Genomic DNA, 19,171 nt, shown 5'->3' on the forward strand with positions numbered 1-19,171 from the left:
GTGTATTCCGTGTTTCCATTTTACTTTCTGACCTTCTCATACAAAGTTTCCACAGTGTTCCTCTACTGGGTCTGAGGAAAATATGAAAATGTGAAGACTGATGTCTGCTGATGAGCTAATTAAGTAATGACAACACAGATGTTTCTCCAATAGGTAGTGTGCTAGTGGACCAGAGGCCATCAGAAATATGATCAATGCTGCCCAAAATAAATGTTATCTTATCTGTTACAACACGACCATACTGTTTAGCATCTAGAGACTTCTCTGACGTAAGTTAGAATCCACCAGCAATTAGTCCCTACTCATAACTTTGTTACAGGTTCAAGGCCCACTTACAAAGGAAACAATAAAACAACTGCAAGCAATAAATAAATAAATACATACATACATACATACATAAAACAAAAAAGAAGGCTGTAATACTCTTTTCTCAGATCATTATACATTAAAATATTTTACAATTCACAATCACCATTAAATTGTCTGGTCAAAAACAGTTATGACAAGTTCCATTAGCAAAGGCTGAAACATTCTTTTTGAATACATGAGAATAGCTGCACTCAGACAAGTGTTTTATTTATTTTTATCAGGTCAGCCACTGCAAAAAAGTTAAATTCATCCATGGTGTTAAGAGCTGTAGAAGCCACACCCTTTTAGACTGCTTAATTCAAGAATGAATACCGTCAGTAACAGGAAATGCAAAGCTATCAATGACTGGCAGAGAACAGAAACAACATGCAAATCTCCAGGGCACTGAGTCAGAGACTGAATTTGTAACACCCAGGATAATGATAGACTCAAACACTGTAATACAATCAATGGTTGGAGCTGGACGGGCTAACACGGATCCAGAGGAAATAATGGTCAGAGTCACTTGAAAGAGAGCTGCAAATGTTATTACAATTTCAATCTTAAGTCACACTCACATGGGATACATATGCTAAGCACAAGGAGCCCACACCATTAGATATTAGAAATGCAATAAATGTAGATACTGAAAAAAACATCTCTGATGTTCAATAGAACTGGGTTAACTGGTACTGGCAGGTAAGCCATCAGGCAACATGATGATGATGATAAAGAAGATGATGATGATTACAATAAACAAAGGAGCTGTTCACATTTTTATTTATTCCTCTGTAAGACAATGTTAAGCTTGTGTTTATCCAGCCATAACCTGAAGGCTTTGTAATCCAAATGAGAGAGAAAATATTGCTATAGGGATGACGGAAGTAGATATGAAGACGTCCCATTACTTGTGTTTGATAATTAAAGGGATATAAAATAAATACCAGGCATGTTGCTAAATTAAAGTCATTACATAGTAAGAATAAATATGTAATCAACATTAATAAAAAGAAGTTATGTCTTACCATAACGTTCCATGTGCATTGTTCATCTCGCTTTTGTTCTTAGACACAGGTTCGGAGCCGATCCTCGGCTCTGAGTCGGCTGCATCACAAGCTCTGCATCTAAGAGAAGCTCGAGACTCAGTATGTATCCCATGATCCTCCCTGCTATCCCTCAGATCTAGTTTGCAAGAAACTATTTTGCTCCAATACCAAGTGCGTCTAACGCCTACGCAATCACACATCAAACCATGAGACATTAGAACAACAACAGATATATGTGTAAAGATGGAATGTAACTTAGCAATGAAAGGATATTATAAGTCATTTAGGAATAGACCAATCAAACCCTAGTCATACTAGTTCTTCCAGAACATGGTGGGGGAAGGAGGGAGGGAATGTAACAACAAAGGCGAGATGAACAATGCACATGGAACGTTATGGTAAGATATAACTTCTTTATGTGATATTGTTCAATCTCGCCATTTGTTCTTACACACGGGAAGCGTCCCTAGCTTCATAAACCTGGGTGACTCACGGAAGAACGTTCCTGAGCACAGTGGAACCAAAGGAAGTCCTGTTTTTAGAGGCCTTGTCCACCTTGTAATGTGTGATAAATGTATGAGGCTTTGCCCACATTGCTGCTACACAAATAGTGTCCAACAGTAAGCGAGCCGCATGGGCTAAGGAAGTGGAAATGGCCCTAGTAGAATGAGCCTTAGGCTTGAAAGGAAGTGGTTGATTAGCAGCTGAATGAACAAAATTGATGCACTCCGATAGCCACTTGGATAAGGTACCCTTTGATACCGGCATGCCTTTCCTACTGTCTGCGAATGACACAAATAGCTGATCAGATTTCCTGCAAACTTTAGTTCTGTCTAGGTAAAATCTCAGTTGCCTATGTACATCAAATTTGTGTAACATGTATTCCAATTTATTTGAATGGTTTCTGAAAAATGTAGGGAGTTCTATAGATTGGTTAATATTTAACACCAAACAGACTTTGGGGAGAAACGACGGGTTTGTGCATAAGGAAACTGTCTGGATGGAAAATCATGTAAGGTGGTCTCACTGACAAGGCTTGAAGCTCCGAAATTCTTCGAGCTGAGGTAACAGCAATAAGAAAAAGGGTCTTCCATGACAAGAACTTCAGTGGACACGATGAAGCAGGTTCGAAGGGTTCTAGCATAAGCTGGGACAACATCAAGTTTAGGTTCCATGGGAAAACTGTTTCTCGAACAGGTGGGCGAAGGTGGAAAGTACCCTTTATGAAGGCCTTACAAAGCCTGTGGAACATAATAGTGGACCCACTTTCACCTACATGGAAGTTAGATATGGCCACTAACTGCACTCTTATGGTGGATGTAGAAGCCCCTTCATGAAAAAGAATGGATAAGAATTCCAATATTTTGAGTATCGGGGCTACCAGAGGATCAATACCGTGATCTGATGCCCAACACACAAAGCGCTTCCATTTGCTCCTGTATAGCTTTCTGGTGGAGGCTTTATGAAAAGAAATTAGAATGTGTTGTACTGCAGAGGACAAAAGGTTCGACCTGGCTAAACAGGGAAGTGGAGCAGCCAAGCTGTCAATTTGAGGGACTGAAGGGATGGATGAGGAACTCCCGACGAGTGAGTCAATAGGTCTGGCACTGGGTCCAGAATCCAAGGTTCCTCTATCTGAAGGGATCGAAGGAAGGGAAACCAGATCTGTTGAGGCCAGAACGGTGCTATCAGAATGATTGTCCTTTCCAGGTCCCTGGCTTTCTGAAGAAATTTGTGTATCAAAGGAACAGGGGTAAATGTGTACAGGAGACCCGGGGGCCAATCGTGCACTAGAGCATCCCTGGGGACACTCCCCGGAGGGGGATGTAGGGCAAAGTAGCTTCTGCATTTGGCATTCAAAGGGGATGCAAATAGATTGCAGCAAGGCTGGCCCCATCTGCGGAAAATCTTTTCCGCCACTTGAATTTTCAGGGACCACTCGTGTGGTAACAGGATGGCTCTGCTCAGCCTGTCCGCAATGACGTTGGATGACCCCGGGATGTGCGTTGCTATCAGAAAGCGACCCGTGGACGCAGCCCATTGCCAAATTCTCAGGACCTCTCTGCATAATGGGTAAGATCTGGTTCCGCCTTGTTTGTTTATGTACCAGACCACTGACATATTGTCCGTCTGAACTGCTATTGTTCCCAGAGGCAAGGATTCGTGAAAGTGTTGCAACACCAGAAACACTGCTCTCAACTCCAGGACATTGATGTGCAGATTGTACTCTGTTTTGAACCATTCTCCTTGGACTGTTGCCCCCTGAAAAAGCCCCCCCCACCCCAGCAGGGAAGCGTCCGTGGTTATGGTGGCTGTAGGGCTGGGCAGGACAAAGGGGCGACCTATCATCAGATCTTGACTGTCCATCCACCATTGAAGATCCCGTTTGCAAGACTCCGTGATCAATATGTTGTGTGACAAAGGGAGTTTCTGGAATGACCACTGTGCAAAGAGCAGCCACTGTAGGACCCTCATGTGCATTCTGCCCAGAGGAACTGCAATAAGAGAAGCTGCCATCATGCCTAGGACTTTCAACACTTGGGCGGCAGGGGCTTTTCTGCTCTGCAGGAGAATAGCGATCTGATCCCTGAGAGATGACACCCTTATCAGGGGAAGCTTTATCACCATTGCTGTTGTATCCAACTCTGCCCCTATAAATGAGACATGCTGTGAGGGCGATAAGGTAGACTTTTCGAAGTTGATTGAGAGTCCTAAATGGGAACAGAGGCTGAGTGTGTAGTCCCTGGCTTGTACAAGACGATGCTCGGTGGTGGCGGTAAGGAGCCATTCGTCCAGATACGGAAACACCCGAAATCCTAGCTGTCTCAGGTGAGACGCTACTACTGCCATGCATTTAGTGAACACCCTGGGGGCTGAGGTGAGACCAAAGGGCAGCGCTCAAAATTGGAAATGACTGCCCCCCAGCTGAAAGCGCAGGTATTCTCTGGATGCTCTCGCCATTTTGATGTGGTAGTATGCATTCTGGAAATCTATCAAGCACATCCAGTCGTCCTTCTGTATAAAGGGAAGGATCGATTGTAGCATGACCATCCGGAACCTTTCCTACCTCACGAAGGAGTTGAGTTTGCTGAGATCCAATATTGGTCTCCAGTCCCCTGTCTTTTTTGGAACTAAAAAGAACGTTGAGTAAGTTCCGGACCCTCTCTGGTCCACCGGGACTGGTTGGATGACTCTTTTTTCGAGCAGCTTTGCAATTTCTAAGACTGCTGGATCTCGCAGATGGGGTAGAACATCTGGAAATCTCTTCTGTGCGGGGGGAATGGACATAAAGGCTACAGATAGTATATATATATATATATATATATATATATATATAAATATAAGTAAGAGAAACACCACTACTATTGATAGAAAAAACACACACACACTCTATACTATACTACTATACAGCAATATAACAACTCTTATGAAAAGATGAGAAAATAGAAAAAATTTCTATTGGCCCGAGCTCTCTCGACGCGATCTTGTTACAGCGGCAAACTAGATCTGAGGGATAGCAGGGAGGATCATGGGATACATACTGAGTCTCGAGCTTCTCTTAGATGCAGAGCTTGTGATGCGGCCGACTCGGAGCTGAGGATCGGCTCCGAACCCGTGTGTAAGAACAAATGGCGAGATTGAACAATGTCACATCATAAGATCAAAGTGTAGGATGTTTTAGCATATATTAAGCAAGCAACATGCCAAGAAAAGAATAGTCCTACATCCATAGTTTAAGTAAGCAGTCTGACAAAAAGATACAGAGAAGAATAATTTATGTACAAAAATTCTTTTGATAACAGTCTACAGGCTGTGAATATATTAAGTATATAAACACAGACCTTTGTTGCTAATTAACTGTCTGTTAACTCACTCAAACCTATACAGTGCTTTTTTTGTATACTTTCAGTTCACACCCATAACTCCTTATAGCATCCAAAATTTTTGGGGTCTGGCTACATTTACTAAATGACTTACCAGCTAATAACAGACAATATTAGAAACTGTAAGGACTATTAACAAATTGACACTAAAACTGCTAATCTAGGTTATATTGCAGTAGAGAAATTATTCAGTGTTCATCACTTATTATTTATATTTTCATATTTATGTTCATATTTTCATAAGTGAGAGTCCTACATGTTATTGAGGGGTATGGTGTGATATACCATGGTGGGAAACAAAAAGATTCATTGTCAGCATCCTTTTATAACACACTACACCTGATATATTGCTAGTTGTTTGTAAGTAATTATGAAAATAAATAAGAAGTTATGTACTCACCATAAGTTCCATGTTTGTTGTCCATCTCGCCTTCATTCATTGCTGGTTGGGTTCAGAACTGAGAATCGGTTCTGACTCGGCCTACACAAAAGCTCAAGAGCTTCCACTGGCTCGAGGCTATACTCTATCCCATCATGCTCAGGGAAGATTATCCAGATCATGTTTGCAAATACTATAACTAGTAGCACCGATATATAACCATGTCCCAAAAAAAGGAACTAAGGAAGAGATTCAGAGAACATCAGAGTCCAATTAGCAATAAATGTCTCAATCTTTCAGGAGCGCAGGCTAGGGGAAGGAGGGTGGGATGCAAGAATTTAGGCAAGATGGACAACAAACATGGAATGTTATGGTGAGTACATAACTTCTTAATGTTATGTTGTCCTATCTCGCCTTCATCCATTGCTGGTTGGGACAGCATCCCTAGAACCTTATTTCTTGGGTGGCTCAAAGGAAAATACTCTTCAGAACAGTGGACCCAAAAGAGGCCCTGTTCCTGGAGGCCAAATCAACTTTGTAATGAGTAATAAAGGTATGTGGCTTTACCCATGTTGCTGCAGCACAAATTGAATCCATGGGTAGCCTTGCCTGAAAAGCCAATGAGGTTGCTATAGCTCTTGTGGAATGGCCTTTTATTTTTCCTGGAAGTTCTCTATTCTGAGATGTGTATGTGAAAGTTATACAATCAGTAAGCCACTTGGAAAGTGTGACCTTAGATATTGGGGCGCACTTCTTTTTATCTGAAAAAGATACAGTTGATCTGATTTCCTGAATTCCTTTGTTCTGTGTAGGTAGAAACGTAATTGTCTAAATACATCCAATTGGTGTCATTTGTACTCTGTCTTGCTGCCATATTTTGGGAAAAAAACGGGCAAGTCAATGGACAGATTCAAATTTGCTTCTGAACATACTTTGGGGAGGAGTGAAGGGTTAGTTCTCAGGGCGGCTATCTTTCTGGAAAATCACGTAAGGGGGATGTGTTGACAAAGCTCAGAGTTCTGATACCCGTCCAGCAGGCGTGATGGCTATCAAGAAGGTTGTTTTCCATGTTAAAAACTTTAGTTGACAAGATAATGCAGGTTCAAAGGGAGGAAGGATCAAGGTGGACAACACAAAGTTAAGGGCCCAAGGAGCTGGTGGTTCTTTCACTGAAGGCCTTAGTAAGAATGTACCTTTCAAAGAAGCTTTGCAAACCCTGTGGGACATGATTTTTTAATCCCATTTCTCCAATATGATAGTTTGATATAGCAGCTAATTAAACTCGAATAGTAGCCGCAGCTGCACCTTCATCAAAAGGTTTTGCTAGAAAGTCTAATACAGCTGTTACAGGGGCAGTGGAAGGATCAATGTGATTGTTGAATGCCCAACGACAAAACCTTTTCCATTTGTTAGCATATAGTTTTCTAGTAGAAGCCTTATGGGACGAAATCAAAATATGTTTCACTGCAGGGGAAATATCTGGAAGCCTGGCTATGAGCGGAAGTGGAGCAACCAAGCTGTCAGTCTGAGAGTTTGAATTGACAGATGGAGCATTCCTGATGGATGAGTCAGGAGGTCTGAAACTGGGTCCAGAATCCACAGCTCCTCTTGAAGATGGGGTCATAGAAAAGGTAACCAAATTTGATGAGGCCATTATGGGGCAATGAGTATCAAACTGCTCCTCAATGTGCTGGCTTTCTGAAGGACTTTGGGAATCAAGGGAAAGGGTGGAAAGGCATATTGAAGACCTGGGGGCCAATCCTGTACAAGTGCATCCCTCGGTGACTCCACTGGAGGGGGGATCAGGGCAAAGTAGCTGCTGCATTTGGCATTCATGGATGTGGCAAAGAGGTCACAGCAAGGCTGGCCCCACTTGCGTAAAACCTGTTACACAACTTCCTGTTTAGGGACCACTTGTGAGGCATTAGAATAGCTCTGCTGAGTTTGTCTGCTATCACTCTGGATTTCCCTGGTATGTGTGATGCTATCAGAAAATGTTGGGAAGAAACTGCCCACTGCCATACTCTCTGGGCCTCTCGACATAGGGAGTAAGACTTGGTTCTTCCTTGTTTATTTACATACCACACCACTGACATGTTGTCTATCTGGATTGCAATTGTTCCCAGTGGAAGGGAGTTCTGAAATGCCTGCAACGCCAAAGCACCACTGTCATCTCTAGGACATTGATATGCAAGTGGTTCTCGTATTCCTGCCAAATGACTTGGACAGCCTTCCCCAGATAATGTCCTCCACCCCTATCTGGGAAGCATCCGTGGTCACTGTAGCTGTTGGTTGTGGAAAGATAAATGGTCTGCCTAGATCCACTTGAGTAGAGTGAAGCCACCAGCACAGATCCCTCTTGCAGAACTCCATTATAATAATCTTGTGAGACATGGGCAGCTCCAGCATGGACCACAGGGTGAAAAGTAGCCACTGAAGAATCCTCATGTGCAGACGAGCCAAGGGTACCAAGGTTGTTGCTGACGCCATGGTACCTAAAACTTTCAAAACAACTTTGCTTTCACTTTTTTCTTCATTAAGAGGTTTTTGACTTGCTGACGTAAGGTTTGAACCCTCCCGGGAGGAAGTTTGGCTAACATTTCTCTTGTATTTAAGTCTGCCCCTATAAAGACAAAATGCTGTGATGGCAAAAAGGCAGATTTTGCGAAGTTTATCGTGATGCATAGCTGAGAGCAAAGATGAATGGTGGTGTCTCTCGCTCTTGTTAGTAGATGCTCGGTGGTGGCAGTTAGGAGCCTGTCCTCTAAGTAAGGAAACATCCGAAATCCTAGACGCCTCAAGTGAGCCATAACTACTGCCATGCATTTGGTGAACACTCTGGGGGCTGTAGTGAGACCAAAGGGCAGAGCTCAAAACTGGTAGTGACTGGCTCCCAGCCAAAAGCATAAATGTCTCCTGGATCGCCTGTCCATCTTTATGTGGTAGTACGCATCCTGGAGATCTACTGAGCGCATCCAATTGTCTTTCCCCAGAAAGGAAAGTATCAACTGCAGTGTCACCATCCGGAAATTCCACTTCTTGACAGACTTGTTTAGTCTGTTGAGATCCAGAATGGGCCTCCAGTACCCTGTCTTTTTTTGGAACTAAAAAGAACCTCGAGTAAGTTCCGGATCCAATTTGGTCTGCAGGGACATTTTGGATGACTCTTTCTTCTAGCAACCTTTGTACTTCTAGAGTTGCATGGTTCCTTTGACTGGGTGGAACATCTGGGACTAATTTTTTTTCTAAAGGGGGAGAGGAAAAGGGAATGTCTAACCTCTGGATATGATCGCTTGTACCCATTTGTCTGATGTTATTTTTAGCCAGGCATTTGGGTGCAATGACAAATGATCTCCGACTGCCTCCAGAGGTGGACAGATGGGCCTCCTTTCAGGAGGACTGAAAGGGCCTACCAAGGAAGGAATCCTTGTTGCCCTGGTTCTGTGGACCCCCTCTGCCGTGTGGTCTTCGTCTTCCATTGTTACTTCCCCCTCTGCCCCTGGGGGAAGAATCACCATGTGCATCTGGGAAGACTCTCTGGAACTTATGGAACCACATTTCCCCCCCCTTCTGGCCTTTGGGATAAGGCCTGGTAGGGAGGGAGAAATGGACTCCAATGGCAGAAAGAGTCTATCCTTCTTGCTCGCACCTGGTTAGAGTCACTTTCACTTTGGCCCGAACAAGGATGAGCCATCAAAAGGGGCTTTAATAAAGGAAGACAAAGGGTTCTGCGAAGTCACATAAGTGCATCCAGGAATGTCACCTTAAGGAAATTCCTGTACCCACTGCCCTACTTGCTTCATCAGCTGCATAAGAGATAAGTCACATGGAGGATTTTACCACAGAGTTTAAAGTAAAGAGCTGGGAGGACACATTGTCAGATACTCCCACAGCTGCAGAACCTTGGAGGGTATCTCCTAGCTCCTTCAGGAGATCCCTCTGAAGCCTAGTAAAATTGGTCAGGTGGTTCAGCAACCTAAGAGCAAAGGAAGGTGAAGAAAATAAGAAGTTATGTACTCACCATAACGTTCCATGTGAGTTGTTCATCTCGCCTGCATTCTTGACTGATGGTTCGGAGACGATCCATCGTTTCCGGTACAGCCATATGCAAAGCTTGAGGTGAAACCCCTATCCCATGATACACTGTGAATTATCTCAGATCTTGTTTGCTGCATGCACTATAACCATATTATCCCCTATGGAAAGGAAGAAGACATAGAGCAACCAGGATGAGACCAACATCTAGGTCAGCTATCAACCAGGAGGGGGAACGAGGGAGGAACGTAAGAATGAAGGTGAGATGAACAACTCACATGGAACATTATGGTGAGTGCATAACTTCTTAATGTGAAGTTGTTCAATCTTGCCGTTCATTCTTGACTAATGGGTAGCATCCCTAGCACCATCAATCTCAGGTGGCTCATGGGAGTACATTCTTCGGGACCATAGACCCAAAGGAAGCCCTGTCCCTGGAGGCCTTATCAACTTTGTAATGAGTGACAAAGGTATGAGGTTTTGACCAAGTGGCTGCTGCACAAATGTTATCAAGGGGCAGTTTGGCTTGGAACGCAGAGGATGTAGAAACTGCTCTGGTTGAGTGAGCTTTAATCTTGTGTTGCAAAGGCATATTAGCAGCTGAATAGATAAAGATGATACAGTCAGATAACCATTTAGACCGAGTTGTTTTAGCCACTGGTCTACCTTCCCTGGATTCAGAGAATGAAACAAAGAGCTGGTCTGATTTCCTGATATCTTTCGTTCTAGCCAAATAAAATCTGAGCTGTCTGTGAACATCAAGTTTGTGCAGCATATACTCCAACTTGTTGGAATGATTAGGGAAGAAAACTGGTAACTCGATAACTTGGTTGACATTGTATTCTGAACAAACTTTGGGCAAAAAAGATGGAGTTGTCCTAAGTGATTCTCTGTTAGCATGAAAAGTCAAATAAGGTGGGCTGAAAGATAAAGCCTGAAGCTCTGACACTCCGCGGGCAGAAGTAATAGCTACCAGAAAAATGGTTTTCCATGATAAATATTTTAGGTCACAAGATTATGCTGGTTCAAATGGGGGAAGGATTATATGTGACAGCATAAAATTTAGATTCCATGGAGAAAAGGGAGTTTTCACAGGTGGTCTCATATGAAATGTCCCCTCCAGAAAGGCCTTGGATAACTTGTGGGACATGATGTTTAACCCGTCAATCCCAAGATGAAAATTAGATATAGCAGCCAACTGGACCCAATCTGTTGCTGCTGCCGCTCCTTTGTTAAAAATCATCATCAAGAATTCTAGTATGGATGTCAAGGAGGCTTGGTAAGGATCAATATTATGCTTAGAGGCCCATATGGAAAATCTCTTCCACTTACTAAGATACAATCTTCTAGTGGATGGCTTATGAGAAGACAAAAGGATTTGTTTTGTCTCATTGGAAAAATTATGAAGCCTGGCTATGAGGGGAACTGGAGAGGCCAAGCTGTCAGCTTCAATGACTGCAGAGAGGGATGAAGGTCCCCCGACGGATGTGTCAGAAGGTCTGGAACTGAGTCCAGAATCCAGGGATCCTCCAAGAGATGATGTTGAAGGAATGGGAACCAAATCTGCTGAGGCCAATGAGGGGCTATAAGGATGATGGTCCTTCCCAGGGATTTTGCTTTCTGTAGAACATTGGGTATCAATGGGATTGGTGGAGATGCATAGAGGAGACTCGGGGGCCAATCGTGTACGAATGCGTCCCTCGGGGCTTCTCCCGTAGGGGGAATCAGGGCAAAGTAGCTTCTGCATTTTGTGTTGATTTGACTGGAAAAAAGGTCGCAGCAAGGCTGGCCCCATTTGTGGAAAATCCTGTCGGCAATCTCTTTCTTGAGGGACCACTCGTGTGGTAACAAGATTGCCCTGCTTAGTTTGTCTGTTATCATGTTTGATCTCCCTGGGATGTACGTTGCCAACAAAAAGCGCTGGGAAGAAACAGCCCACTGACAAACTCTGAGGGCTTCTTGGCAAAGGGGGTAAGATCTGGTTCCCCCTTGCTTGTTCAAGTACCAGACCATTGACATATTGTCTGTCTGAATCACAATCGTTCCTAGAGGAAGAGAGTCCTGGATGTACTGCAACACCAAAAGTACTGCTCTCATCTCCAGAATATTGATATGCAAGTGTGACTCTTGATCAGTCCATGTGCCTTGGGCAGTCTTTCCCTGAAAATGCCCCCCCCACCCTATCAGGGAAGCAGCCATGGTCACAATGGCTAGAGGGGGTAGAACAAAGAGACGTCCTATGGTGACATGAAGAGACGTCAACCACCACTGGGGATCTTTCTTGCAAGAGCTCATAATCAATATTGTGTGGTCCATGGGTAGTTCCTAGTAAGACCATTGAGTGAACAACAGCCATTGAAGGATCCGCATATGCATTCTTGCTAATGATATGGTTAGGATTGCTGCAGCCATCATACCCAATACTTTCAGAACTTCTGCAGCTGGTGCTCTGTCTTTCGATACCAATGTGCTGACATGCTGACGCAGAAGAAAGATTCTTTTGATTGGTAGCCTTAGAGTGGTGGTTAAGGTGTCTAGCTCTGCCCCGATAAAAACGATATGCTGCGATGGTGACAAGGCAGACTTTATTGAGTTGACTGTAATACCTAAATGATTGCAGAGTGACAGAGTGTACTCCCTTGCCTGAATAAGTTGATGCCTGGTGGTGGCGGTAAGGAGACAATCATCTAGGTACAAAAACACCTGGAATCCTAGATGCCTCAGGTGAACCGTGACCACTGCCATGCATTTGGTGAACACTCTGGGGGCTGTAGTAAGACCAAAGGGCAGGGCTCGAAACTGAAAATGATTGGCTCCCAGCCAGAAACGCAGGTGATCTGTGGATGGCCTGGCCATCTTGATGTGGTAGTATGCATCCTTGAGATCTATCGAGCACATCCAATTGTCTTTCCCTTAGACGGGAAGAATAAACTGAAGCGTGATCATCCGGAACTTCTCTTTCTTTACATATTGGTTGAGTCTGCTGAGGTCCAAAATGGGTCTCCAGTCCCGTTTTCTTCAGAACCAAAAAGAAACTTGAGTAAGTTCCGGATCTTGTTTGGTCTGCTGGGACTGGCTGGATGACTCTTTTTTGTAGCAACTTTCGGACCTCTATAGTTGCTTGTTCCCTGAAACTGGGTGGAACGTCCGGGATTCTCCTTATGGATGGGGGGAGGGTGTGGCGAACGGCATGAAGTACCCTCTGGAAATTATACTTTGTACCCAGCTGTCTTTTGTTATTTCTTGCCAGGCATCTGGGTACAAAGATAAGCAACCCCTGACTGCCTCCAGAGCAGGACAGTCGGGCCTCCTTTCAGGGGTGCTGATAGGGTTGCCCAGAGAAGTGATCCCTGTCACTCTGATGTTGCGGACCCCTTCTGCCTTGAGGGCGGCATCTTCCACTATTACCCACTCCTCTGCCCCTGGTTCACCACGTGTGTCCTGAAAGGCTCCTTGGGCTTTCCGGAACCACATTTCCCTCCCCTTTGACCTTTGGGATAAGGTCGGGTAGGGGTGGAAAAATGGACTCCGACGGCAGATAGAGTCTTTCTCTCCTGTTCACACCTGGTCAAGGTTTCCTTCACTTTAGGCCCAAACAGGGATGAGCCATCGAAGGGGGTGTTAACGGAGGATGACTTGAAGGGCTCTGAGAAGGAACACAAGCGCATCCAGGAATGTCTTCTGAGAGCGACTCCTATACCCGCTGCTCTAGAATGAATGGCGAGATTGAACAACTTCACATCATATGCCTTCCATATCTGTCCATCTTCGGAGACTCTTTATTCTGTGGATGGACAGATGAGGAAGTCTCAGGCAATTCCTTTTTGGAGGCTGCCGCCACCACCATAGCATCTACCGGGACACCTTTAGTGAGGAACTCTCTATCTGAAGGCACAAAAATAAATTTATTTGGCCTCCTAGGAACAGGTTCCACTGAATCTGCAGAGCCCCATGCCTTCTGACTGACTACATTCATGAGCTGGTCGAAAGGTAGAGACTCCCAAGAGGTGGAAGGGCGAGACCCGAAAGCCTCCAGGTACACAGACTCATCCTCAGAAGGATTGATGGACTTCCAGCCACCTCTCTGTTTGAGGATCTCTAGGATGTCTGCAAAGGAGACATCCTTAGAGGGTGACCGTGGGGACCCTTCTGACTCATCGAGGTCCATGTCCGAAGTGACGGACTCCTCAATGGAGTCTAAATGCTTCCTCTCAAATAACCTTTTCTGAGGGACCTCCTCAGAGGGATACTCTGGTGAGATTTCAGAAGTGATTGCTTTGCCCAATGGGGTGTCCTGGGGTTTTGGGTCTCCACACCTGGGTGAGAGCGATGGTACTGTGATGGACACTGGCGCTTTAGGGGGAAGAGTACTAGGACCTGAGATCAGAGCAGTCTGTGGTGACAGCACACTCCTCATCACCTTGAAAGCCCACTTCCCTGATCCGAAGAGGCCTCTGGCTCTGAGGAACCAAAACCCCCCCTGAACCAAGGCAGTGGTCTCTGAGGCTGATGTAGGTGCCGAGCTCACCCGCTCCGAAGCTCCGAGAAGTAGATTCAGGATGGATAACTGTCCAGCCCGGCTTTCCTCTCCGGACCTGATGGGACAGCATCGACTCCTAGACCACTCGAATTCCGATGGAGCCGAAGAGGTTAGAGCAGTAGTCAGGCCCGACGATCCCGGAGCAGGTCTCGGCACTGACAATTCCACTACAATCGGATCCAAGCACTCCGGCTCCGAAGCCCCAGAATGGGTCAGAGGAGGAATCAACGAAGGGGAAACGATGTTGGTCGGCTGCAAATCCCTCTGGGTTGGAGTCGACAGTATCTTGGCCAGTGCCGGTGCCCGTAAAAGTCCCTTCACCACCCGCTCCACATCATCGTCCAAAAGGCTTATGGAGGACCAAGAGGATAGAGTCGGAGACCTCACAGGCTGTAACAGTGGAGATCTCAAGACTGGGGAGACCGTTTCCAACACTGGAGAATGGCTCCGAAACTGGAACTCTGTCAGTCCTGAGATTACAACTGGAACCGAAGAGGGAGATTTCTCAGGCCCGAAAGCCTTTAGGTCCGAAAATGAGTCCTTTGCCTGTTTTTTTGCTGGCTCTGAAGGTAAAGCAGCAGAAGATGTCCTCTTACCTGACTTTTCTGATCAGGAGGACGGAGATATCTCAGTAGTTTTAGAGGTACTCTGATTCCCTTCCAAAACCTTAGAGAACAGGGTTTTTAAGACACCTCTCACTATGAGTTTGTTCCTTCTTTCTAATCAGTACTCTGTAACTAAAGGCATGACAGAAGGAACAAGACTCCTGAAGGTGGACAGCACCCAAACAATACACACAGCTGGTGTGCCCATCAGTTAGTGACATTTTCTGGCTGCACTTGTCACATTTTTTAAGACCCAAAGGTTTCACTTCTTTAGGATCCTTAGACATCTTACCAGAGGATAATACCACTACCAGAAAAAACAACTACAAGAACAACAATTTTTTATACTAAGGACAGCTAACAGGTAAAACTAACCTTATTACACTACTACAGAATAAAGGGGGGACACAGTTCTAACTAAAAATGAACTGACTGTTTGCTACAAAGGAAGGGAAAAGCTCTCTAAGTTAAGTGGGCCGAAAGGAGCCCTCAAACTTAAACAGGCCTAAGGTAGCCCTCTAACTCAAATGAACTGCCCAAAGAAAGCAAGAAAGGAGAAGGTAGGGAAAACTAGTGTAAAGCTGTCTAACTTAAATGAGTTGGGCCGGGACAGGGAAAAAATAAGGTCAAACAGGCTTAGCGGTAGATGACGGCAACTAGAAAACCAAAAAACAATGAACATTGGAAAGCAGAAGATAACAGTCCTAACAACTTACGCTGTTAAACTACAACAACAATAACTATTTTAAACTAATTTTAAACCAGTTTTGCAAAACTATAAGGAAGGAAAAATTCCACTTAGTCAAGAACCTGCATGGAGCACCCAATCTTGTTTAGCGGCAAATAATATCTGAGAAAATCTTCCCCGAGCATGATAGGATAGGGTATAGCCTTGAGCCGGTGGAACCAGTTCTCGTTTCTGAACCCAACTAGCAGTGAATGAAGGCGAGATAGGACAACATAACATCAATAGTGTCATATGTACTTAATACTTCAAAAAACAAGTGACTTACAAATGATTGAATGACATCAGGTGAATCCTTAGACATTGCAGAAGAAAACTGTCTTTCAAATGTGCACTGTTAAGTAGCACATTTTGAAAAATTGTCAGTGTTATTTATTCTGAGAATTATACAATTAAGAATATGTTTTCATATTTCTGTAAATATCTCAATAAAAAAGCACACGTAGAGGAATTTCTTGTTGTCAAATGGAAGCTTATGTCTGGTTAACAAAAACGTCTAACAACACGTGTATAGGTTATAAAGTTTCCAAGATATGATAAATTGTGAAAGTTTAGCAAAAATATTATTTTGGGTTTGTGTGCATTATAATATATTATAGTATTTATGGAAAGACTATGAATGCACTGAATATTATCACTGTAAAGAATACTTCTTATAGATAACATTGCAATTTGTAAAGTTTTAATAGTTTTTATTGTTCACCAAAATGCTCTAGAATGCAAGATGTGTGTAGGCTGCTAGAGGTGTGACATTCCTCACCACTTTGGTATTAATGCGTTAAGTAAGTACCTAAGTATATATATATATATATATATATATATATATATATATATATATATATATATATATATAGTTCTACTTGTACAAACCTCAGAATATAAGCACACTACGTAAATTACTGTTTCAAAAAGACGTTACTATAATTGAATTTGTCTTCACACTCACGAGATCAGAAGGGAAACATTTAATCATGTTATAAGTTGCACCACACTATTATCATTACAACCACAGAAATTTTTGGCTGCTTCAGCTTGCCTCTGAGCATACCTCTCAACTTCTTAGAGCAAGAAATCTGGACAACTTCATAAATAATGGGAGGACAAAGTCCCAAAAACAGGGAGACATTTTAAATATTGCTCTTACAAACTAAAATAAGTTGATAGAATAACAAGTTTTCCATTAGCATGACTTTTCTGAAGGGTATGAAGTCTGAAACTCAGATGTCTGCCATTTTTCTGACTTCATCCCAAAAGTGACAATAGGGTTTAGCTATCATCTCTCTTTTTTTTCCTGTAAAGTTTTAAATAATGTAGCAGCAGAATTACCACACAGGAAATTGTTTTTAGAAGTGCATCCAAAAGGAGAGATTTCACATCTTGTAGTACATTCACCAACAAAGGCATCGTAAGAGCATTTCAGTATGAACACACAGATTATTTGCTGTTTTGTCTGCTGTTGTAGCTTACACCATTTCTTTAGATATATTTTATTCACTATGTTCTGAATCTGGCCCCAAACTGTATTTGTTTGATATGTAATCATAAGCTAAGTTGTAGTCCTAATGACAAATGCACAAAAGGTATACACTTTATTTCCAAATCTACCCAGAAAACCACCCTCCCTTTCAATGGGAAGCAGCCCAGCAGAAAAGAAGCCGTATATGTGTGCCTTTTTTAACACAGGCAATCATGCATTTATACAAATGAAAACAAACCATACTGACATATTTTCAGTTGCAAACATTATACATCACTTATAATCTTCTATGCAGTCAATGTCAGTTAAACATTAGACAGCTCATTCAGTTCCTGCCTTCCCTTAATCCTCATTTCTCCTCCAAAACATTATTCTGCATGTACAGTTCCCACAATTCCCGCTTTTTTTTCTATGTAATTTCTTCCTACCTTTTTCAAAAGATACCACTTTCAGTTCTTTTCTCTCTCTCACAATATTCACTACTTCTAATATGATTGGTTTAGACTTTGATTTACATTCTCTAGTAAATGCTTTGTTGGCAGCCATCTGAATTAAACTCAGCAAGTCCTTGCTATGTTTTCAACTTGGGTAGCGTTCGGAAGACATGCGTGCATAAATGGGCGTGCCTTCGTTGAAGGTTGAGCGTCAAGCTGGCACCTCGGCGTTTCATAAAAATCTACTGTCAATCATTAGCGGACCGGGGTTCCGCTGTGGCGACCCCTTACCGGGAAAAGCCGAAAGACAAACAACAACAATAACATTGATTGCTATCCACAACTTCCCCTCTGGTTGATAATATGCCTGACCTATGTATAAAACAAAAAGGGCTAAAAACATTTTGAATCTTTGTATTTTGATATCCATATCCACAAAACAGAGCTTCCAGTTTCACAGTTTTTGCATTATCTTTCATTTAGTCTCTTCCCACATATCCTTAGCTGCCATAACAGAATCCTTTTTTTAACCCATATTCTTAAGTGTTTCATTTTATCATGTCCCCATAAATATGGGTATTGCTGAACCAATTTGTGTGTGGGTACATACTTTACACCTATTGCTTTTGTTTTATATTCATTAGCTGTATATCCCAAAAAGACTTGAAATTATCTCAGAATGTTCCACAACACTGGAATGTCCTTTTCTGGTTTTATCAGGTACAAAATAATATCATCTGAAAATAAATCCAGTTTTTCTTGATTACCATACCAATTAAATCCTTGAATGATTAAGTCCCTTATTTTTTTTGCCAGTGGTTCTTAATATAACACAAATAACAAAGGGAAAAGAGGACATCCCCGCATGGCCCCTCTGTTCAAAAAGAACTTATCAGAGAGGAATCCACTCCACTTTAATTTTCACAATCTTTCCCTCATATATCCTCCTAATTAAATTTATTATTGTGTCACAGCATGCAAATGCTTCTATTGCCCTACTCATAAAATCCCAGTTTACTCTGTCAAATGCTTTCTCTGCATTAAGACCCACCAACAACAGTGATATTTTATTAGAGTCTGCTTTCTTCTGGATAACCATTTTTCTATTAATATTGTCAAATGTTTCCTTCCCCTCCACAAAACCACACTAATCCATATTATCACTTTTGGCAACACCTTTGCCATTCTTTTAGCCATTATAGACATAAACACTTTATAATTATAGTTTAGAATTGCAACAGGCTTATATGAAGCTGGATCTGATCGGTCTTTACCATCTTTATGTATTACAGCCACAACCACTTTCTTCTAAGATATTGGTGCTTCTCCACCCTTTAAAATACTGCTAAACAAAACCTTCCAGATCTTTATCATTTTCTTCCCTCCTAGCTTCTAAATTCCACAGGAATACCAGCTGTTCCTGATGACTTTCCTGTAGTTTGGTTATACATCACCATTTTTATCTCATCTCCTCCTATCCTAACTGTTAATAATTGAGTGTGTATATATATATATATATATATATATATATATATATATATATATGGTTCCCTATCAGAATCCTGAAACACTATAAGCCTGAAAGTCAAAATCCTGAAAACTAATGACTGAAAATGCAAAATCTCGAAAATGCAAAATCCTTTAAGTCAAAATCCTGAAAACACAAATAATGCTAATA

This window comes from Protopterus annectens, chromosome 7.part0 (assembly GCF_019279795.1).
Source record: "Protopterus annectens isolate FY-2018-M chromosome 7.part0, PAN1.0, whole genome shotgun sequence".
Classification (NCBI taxonomy): domain Eukaryota; kingdom Metazoa; phylum Chordata; order Ceratodontiformes; family Protopteridae; genus Protopterus; species Protopterus annectens.